Here is a 6,896-nt window from a genome sequence, read left to right on the forward strand (position 1 = left end):
ATGGGCCAGTGGTAGCCTTGGCAGTGCTGGGTGCACGTTTGGAATCATTGATCTTAAAGGTCCAACTTCAGTGATTCTGTGCTTCTGTGGCAAGCCCAGTGATGGATGGTGTGAGGAAAAAATTGAGCTCTCCACCTCTCTGCAAACCCCCTGCTCCGGGCAGGCTCCCCCTGAACAGCCACAGGCCATCAGAGGGGATTTCAGCCAGCCTGGGCCTCTGCTGATGTGGATAAAACCCATGGGCACAAAGCCAGCACCCACCGGTGCCACCACCAAGCCAGAGGAGCAGCAAGGGTCTGGAAGCTGCCCCTGGAGGCAGCCCGATGTCCTGAGAGGGAAAAAGTCACAGCAAACTCCCAAATCCAGCCTGGGTGACACCGAGGGCTTTGGGACATCAGATGTCCTGTCTGAGAGAGCCGGGCACGGACTCAGACACCAGCCCAGCTGCAAGATATGCCAAAAACGTTTCCCCCTTCAGAAACACTGGAACTGGGACCTAGGCAGGTACAGAGGGATGGACATCCCGTCCTTGGAGACACCCAGCCTTCTCCTGGACACAACCCTGAACAAGCTGATGAAAGCTCCAAGTTATCCCTGCCTGGAGACAGAGGCTGGAGCAGGGAGCTCCATCACCCAGGATTACCCCGTGGCTGTGTGCTCTGGGAGGGATGGCAAGTCACCACCAAAACCCTTGGCTCTGCCTCAGGGCTCTGAGGGCTCTTTTACATCAGAGCCGTGCTATTTCACGCTGCATTATCAGGTTAGTCAAAACACTTCTCCAAACTGTATGTCCATATAATGGCCAGCTACACTCACTCCCTTGGCCCCGCTGCTTTCCATTGCACCGGCTTTGCAGAACATCCAAGAAGTGCACGGAGCCCCCCTGGGCTGTGGGGAAGCCAACAGCTCCAGGTTGTGCTCCTTGGAGTTTTGCTCCCCTTGGGAGCAGCTGGGAGAGGCAGCACTGGGGACAGGCACTGCTACAAATGCCCACAGTTCTGGAGACAGCTCGAATTTTAGGCATCTCCCACTGAATTACTGAATTGGGATGTCTGCTCTCTTATGTCCTTCCCCCAGTCAAAGGGAGGATTTCTCCCCAAAAGGATAGGATTTCCCCTAAAATCTCTCCACAGAGACCCACACACAGCGCTGGGTGAACGTTTCCCCTGCATCCACTCTCCTCTGCACATCCTTTTCTTTTTTGGGGATGAGAAATGGAGAAACCAGAGGACTGTCAGTGCTGCAGGGCTCGCAGGCTGTTCTCGTGCCACCACAGGCCTGTCTCCTCTCCAGACTAAACAGTCCTAATATTTCCTGTCTCTTCTCACATAGAAATGTGTCTGTGATCACTCCTTTCTCCTGCTCCTTCACCTTTTTGGATGCAGGAGCAGCTCAGGATGTACCCAATCTGGCAGGTCCAAGCTCTGCTGGGGAAATGGGATCGCATTTCCCTGTCTCCAGCTTCGTCACCCCCAGAATCAGGAAACAAAGAAATCCCTGCAGAGAGAAGCTTGGCCAGGAGTCAGGGCTGTATGGACACTGGAAAAAGCCCCTGGCTTCCTGGAAGACGGGTGCTGAGAAAGGGGTGATGAGAAAAGCAGGGAAATCCTTGGAGCCCAAGGAGGGATGGAGGTGGTGAGGGTGGGGTGAGGGAGCTCCACTTTCACTGCCTCTCACTGACCCTCTGCGTGGTTTTTCTTGCTCCCAATTTTTGGCCGTGGAAGTGTGTGGCTCCAGCAGAGATCCCTGTTTTTACAGGCTGGATAAACCCAAAGGAAACTGCTCACAAGTCCTTCTCACCAGCCGTGCCAAAAGACCGTGATTCAGCGCCACTTTTTTGGGTGGAAATTAATTAGTTCAGGGCCATCACAATTATCTAACTCAAGGAGCACGACAATGAGCCACTGTCTAATGGTTCTTCATGGCCATTTAGCACCATCTGGGTCGTCTGATCAGGGGCTTTGCAAACAGTTGAAAATGAAGTAAGAAGGGTTGCTTGGCCCAGACACCTCTTTTCGCCTCCCAGCTGCACGGACAGTGCAAATAATCCTGATGGACCCAAGGGACTCAGGGGCTGCAGGGCACACATCAGCCCTCGGCTCACCCAGCTCCTCTCAGGCTGTGTCCCCAAGTGGAAGGTGGTGACCTGGAAGGAGCAGGGAAAAGGAGCTTGGCCACATGTGCTGCACCCCAGGACAACCTCAGCAATCCATCCTCCATCCTCCAGCCCAGGGGAGCCGCAAGGTGTTAAACCCACAGGTCCAAAGAGGGATGGACAGGCAAGAAAACTTCCAAGAAAACTTTCTAGATGGGAAACGTAGGCAAGTGCCCCCCAGCACTACCTGCAATGTCAGTGTCCATCCAAACAGGCCCAGTTTAGGGGTTTTGGATGTGTTTTTTACCATTCCTGCCTCTACATCTGTTTCTAGCTTGGTTCTGAGTGCTGCAGTTCTCACAGGAAAACCTGGGAGAGGCGAGTTCTGCCCACTGAGGGCTGCCCGAGGCAGAAGTTTGCAAGCAGGGTTTGGCAGGGGGATGCAGAGGCACCCAAACCCCCTCTGGCTTCCTGCTGCTGTTCTGTGGCAGGAATATCGGCACTGAAAAATGAATGGAAACACTGCCCCTCTTCCAAGCTGCTTCCCGAGAAGTTACAGACACCGGTGTGGGCTCCTGCTCCTCCCAAGAGGAGAGAGGGAATCTGGAACGGCCCAGACAGACCCAGAGGAGAGCTGCACATTGTCCTTCCCTCCCCAGCCTTCCCTGGAAGTCAGGAAGTTCCACAAGGGGTGGAAGTTTTGAATACGTACCCACATTGGTCTGTGGTGTGGGTCTCAGCCGTCACCTGGGCCAGGAGGTGTCCAGGGAAAACTGAAAAGTGCTTTGCTGCCTTCCCAGTGTGGATTATTGGCCTTTGGAGCTGACTGTGAATCACCAAAAGGAATAAAAAAAGGTTGATTAGAGATGATGGTAATTTGGCCCTTCATCTAAGCAGCCCCCAGCCTGTCACAGGTGCCCAAAATTCCCAGGACAAGCTCTCCAGATGGTGTTGACCTGCTAATAAGCAAGAGATCCCAGGACTGCTGTTGGATTTCTGGATCAGCCTCACCAAGCTGACCATGATCCCCAAAAAGGCACTTGGTTCCTTTGGGAACCTCTTGCCCTGCATGTCTGAGCAGCTCTGATGCAAACTGAGACACTGATATCCAAAAAGTTTTGTCCTTCAGGCTGGCAAGGTCAGGGTTAACCCCAATTCATCCAAAAGGATTTTGAGGAAGGTTTTGCCTTTGCAATGGCAATTAACCCTTTCTAGTTGGTAATTTCCTCGGTAAGATCACTGTGCCATGGCACAAAAGCTGAGTTTTCCCTCTGTCCCTTGGCCAGGCAGCACAATGTGCAGGTTGGGATGGGATGGGATGGGATGGGATGTCTGGGTTCCCTTGGCTGCTGGCTCACCCCAGGGCACGGGGCTCTGAGACCAGCTCTGGGTGATGCTCCCCAAGCCCGGGGGTCCCTGCTCAGGTGGGGACAGCCCCTCATCCCCCCGGAGTTCTGCAGCCCAGGGAGCAGCCGTGCTCCCCACACCTGGTCTGGAGGAGGGATCACGTCATCCGCAGCTCCTTGGCACACGAGTGGCTGTGAATTCCCAGCCAGCGGGCCAGAGGAGAGGCCAGCTGGGGGAAAAGTCCTGGGGGAGCCCACAGCCAAGTCTCCCAGCTGGGAATTGGTGGGGAGGGCTCAGGCTCTGCTCCTCACAGAGCCTGGGTTTTGTTCCCTGTCCCCAAGGTAGGGAGAGGGAGGAAGAATCTCTTGCAAGCAAAAATCCCTGGGATTTTGTTCTTCAGACATCATGGTTAGGGATGATACAGTGGGGGATGTCTGTGGAACACTTGTGGGAAATGACATCCCAGCAATCCCATGGGATGGAATCTGTGCATGCTCCTCTCCCATGTCCTCCTCCTTTTTTCCCTTGTTTCAGTTTTCAGACATCCTGGAGCTTCCGTGAGAGGCTCAGCAGAGCCTTGGGATGGGTCACAAAGCTCTCCAGGTTTGACCTGGGCTGCTAGTCCCTTGCTTTGATGGCAGCAGGGCAGAGTCTGCTCCCCTTTCCAGCCCAGGGTCCCTGGTGGAAGTGATGGGATCTTGGGAAGCAGATGCTGCTTCCTGGGTGGCTTTTCCCCTGCATGAGTTTTGAAGTTGCTAACCACTGGCCATTGCTCAGACTAATGGAGGGGAGTGTGGGTGAGGAGATGCCTTTCCTTGGGGTGCATCCTGGGGAGTTAATTCCCTGGGGAAGGGGGTGCAGGGGCCCATGGTGGCCACCCCAAACTGCCCTGGCCATGGGGCTGGCCAGGCCCTGCAGCCCCCCGCAGAGGGGCTGGTAGCCGGGAACCTGGCCAGGACCAGAAGCTGGTTCCATACAGTCAGGGAAAATAATAAAATTAAAGCTCATTAAGCACTTAGAAAAGGGTTTGCATTGAGGGGGAGTGGGCGGGGGGGCCGGGGGGCTGTGCATCTCAATACTGGGCTATTTAGAAGGGAGAATTTAATAACAGGGGGGTTGGTTTTTATGGCAATAGATTTATTCCACCTGGGCTAAGAAATACATTCCACATCTGCCGAGCCGTGTAACCAGACTCTAATTAAAATCGTGTGCCAAGCGAGGGCCTGGCTGTAAAACACAAAGCTGGCTTTTAGAGCGGCTGGGAAGCGCGGCCAGGCGGCCGGGGGCGGCAGGACGGGCACGGGGCTGGCAGGGCTGTGCCACCGCTCTCCCGTGCCCAGCCAGGGCACACGGTGACACCCGCGGGGGTGCAGGGACCATGGGGACAGCGTGCTGGGTGTCCCATGTGTGCTGTGCCCACCTGGATGAGGCGGTGGCTGTGCACAGTGACGGTGGCACCCACGCCTGGGAGGGCTGATGTCCACCAGAGGCAGAGCACGGGGACTGGTGACACCCTGGGGTGCAGGGACAGTGTGACACTGCTGTGTGTCCAGCAGGGAGAGGGTGACATCCCCCTTTCCACAGTGGCCGTGAAGAAAGGTGACCTCGATGCATTTCACAGGGACAGGGTGACATCCACTCACCTGTAAGGACCAGGGGATGGGGTGGCACCCCTGCTCTGGGACAGGGACAGGGTGACAGCTGTGGCAGCAGGGGGACAGGGCTGACAGGGCGCCCTGTGGGCCCTGCATGGGACACCCTGGTTTCACAGTGGGGTTTTACAGCCCCGAACAAACAGCGGCTGTGTCTGGGTTTAACAGCCCGGCCCTCAGACAGCGGCAGCAGCGCCAGTTCTGATGGAGACACTAATGAAACCTTCGAAATGGCTTGTACGGGAGTAGTGAAGTGAGAAAAAAACCCCAGAGCACTCGCTGCCAAGGAAAATACACTTACCTAGTAAAGCATGAGTAATAAGTGGCATTTTTTACAGCGTGAAGATATAACTTTTCATGAAAACACCAAATAAGGCTCCGTGCGAAAGTGGCCGGCCTTTCTAGTTGCTTTTTTTTTCTTTCCTTCTCTTTCTTCCCTTTCTTTTCGTTCTCGAGGCACACGTGTGTTCTCCCCAGTGCCCCTTTAGCAGGAGCCTGTTTACGGGGCCGCCTTCGCGCCACCCCCGGCGCGGCCCGCTCGGGTTCCGGCGCCCTGAGATGAAACGAGAAGGGAATGGAAAAACAGGAGCTGCTGCTCTGCGAGACTTTCTATTTTTAAAAGGTTAAAAATATCTATTTTGAGACACCAGCCCAGGAAGCGCTGGGGTGAAGCGGCGCGGCGGGACGGGAGCAGTAAACAGCGCCGGGACGTGCCGGGCGGCTCGGGAGCTGCGGCTCGGGATGCTCCGGCACGGAGCGAGGGACAGGAGCTGGGATAGTGGCACGGGAAGGTCAGGGACTTGCACAAGGCTGGGGAGATGCTCAGCATCCTGTGGGGGATGCTTAGCACCCAGGCAGGATGGCTCATCTCCCCCAGCACTGCAGCCCTGGTGCCCTCGCTGGGACTGGGATGCTTGGCTACCACTGCACATGGATCCCACCCCAGGAGTGGGATGTGGTACCCACTGCGGGAGCAAGGATGTGGAAAAGCCATCTCCAAAACCCCACAGATGCTTTTCCACCTTTGTTTTTGCAGCTCCACTCCCTCCTCCTCTCTGTGTGCCCTTGTGCTCATCCCTTGGCTCCAGCTGGGCAGGAGCTGCTGCACCTCATGTGCACCACATTCCCCACACGGGGAGAACCAGGAGCGTGTCCAGGGAAGGGAACGGAGCTGGGAAGGGGCTGGAGCCCCAGGAGAGGCTGAGGGAGCTGGGAAGGGGCTCAGCCTGGAGAAAAGGAGGGACCTTGTGGCTCTGCACAACTCCCTGACAGGAGGGGACAGGAGGGATTTGGGATCTGCTCCCAGGGAACAGGGACAGGAGGAGAGGGAATAGCCTCAGGCTGGGCCAGGGCAGGCCCAGGTGGGACACCAGTGGGAATTTCCTCATGGAAAGGGTGCTCAGGGCTTGGAACTGCCCAGGGAGGTTTGGATTGCCCATCCCTGGAGGTGTCCAAGGAACTCCTGGAGGTGCCACTCAGCGCTCTGGGCTGGGGACAAGGTGGGCATGGGGCACAACGTGGGCTTTGCCAACGTACTGGACTCTGTGATTCCTGGTCCCTGGTGCTGAGACACGGCCCTGGCAGGTCCTGCTGTCCCTGGGAATCTCTGAGCTGTGTTTTGCTTCCTTATAAGGCCCTGCTGCTCCCTGCTCCGGTGTCTGCGGCTGGGCTGGCATCGCCTGTTGGGAGAGCACAACAATTCCCAGCAGGCTGCCTGGACACCTCCAGCCCAGCCCAGCCCAGCCCAGCCATCCTCCATCCCTGCCTCCCCAAGCCCCAGGCCTGCTCTGTGGGAAGGAGGG

The sequence above is a fragment of the Catharus ustulatus genome, chromosome 2 (genome assembly GCF_009819885.2).
Source record: "Catharus ustulatus isolate bCatUst1 chromosome 2, bCatUst1.pri.v2, whole genome shotgun sequence".
NCBI lineage: Eukaryota > Metazoa > Chordata > Aves > Passeriformes > Turdidae > Catharus > Catharus ustulatus.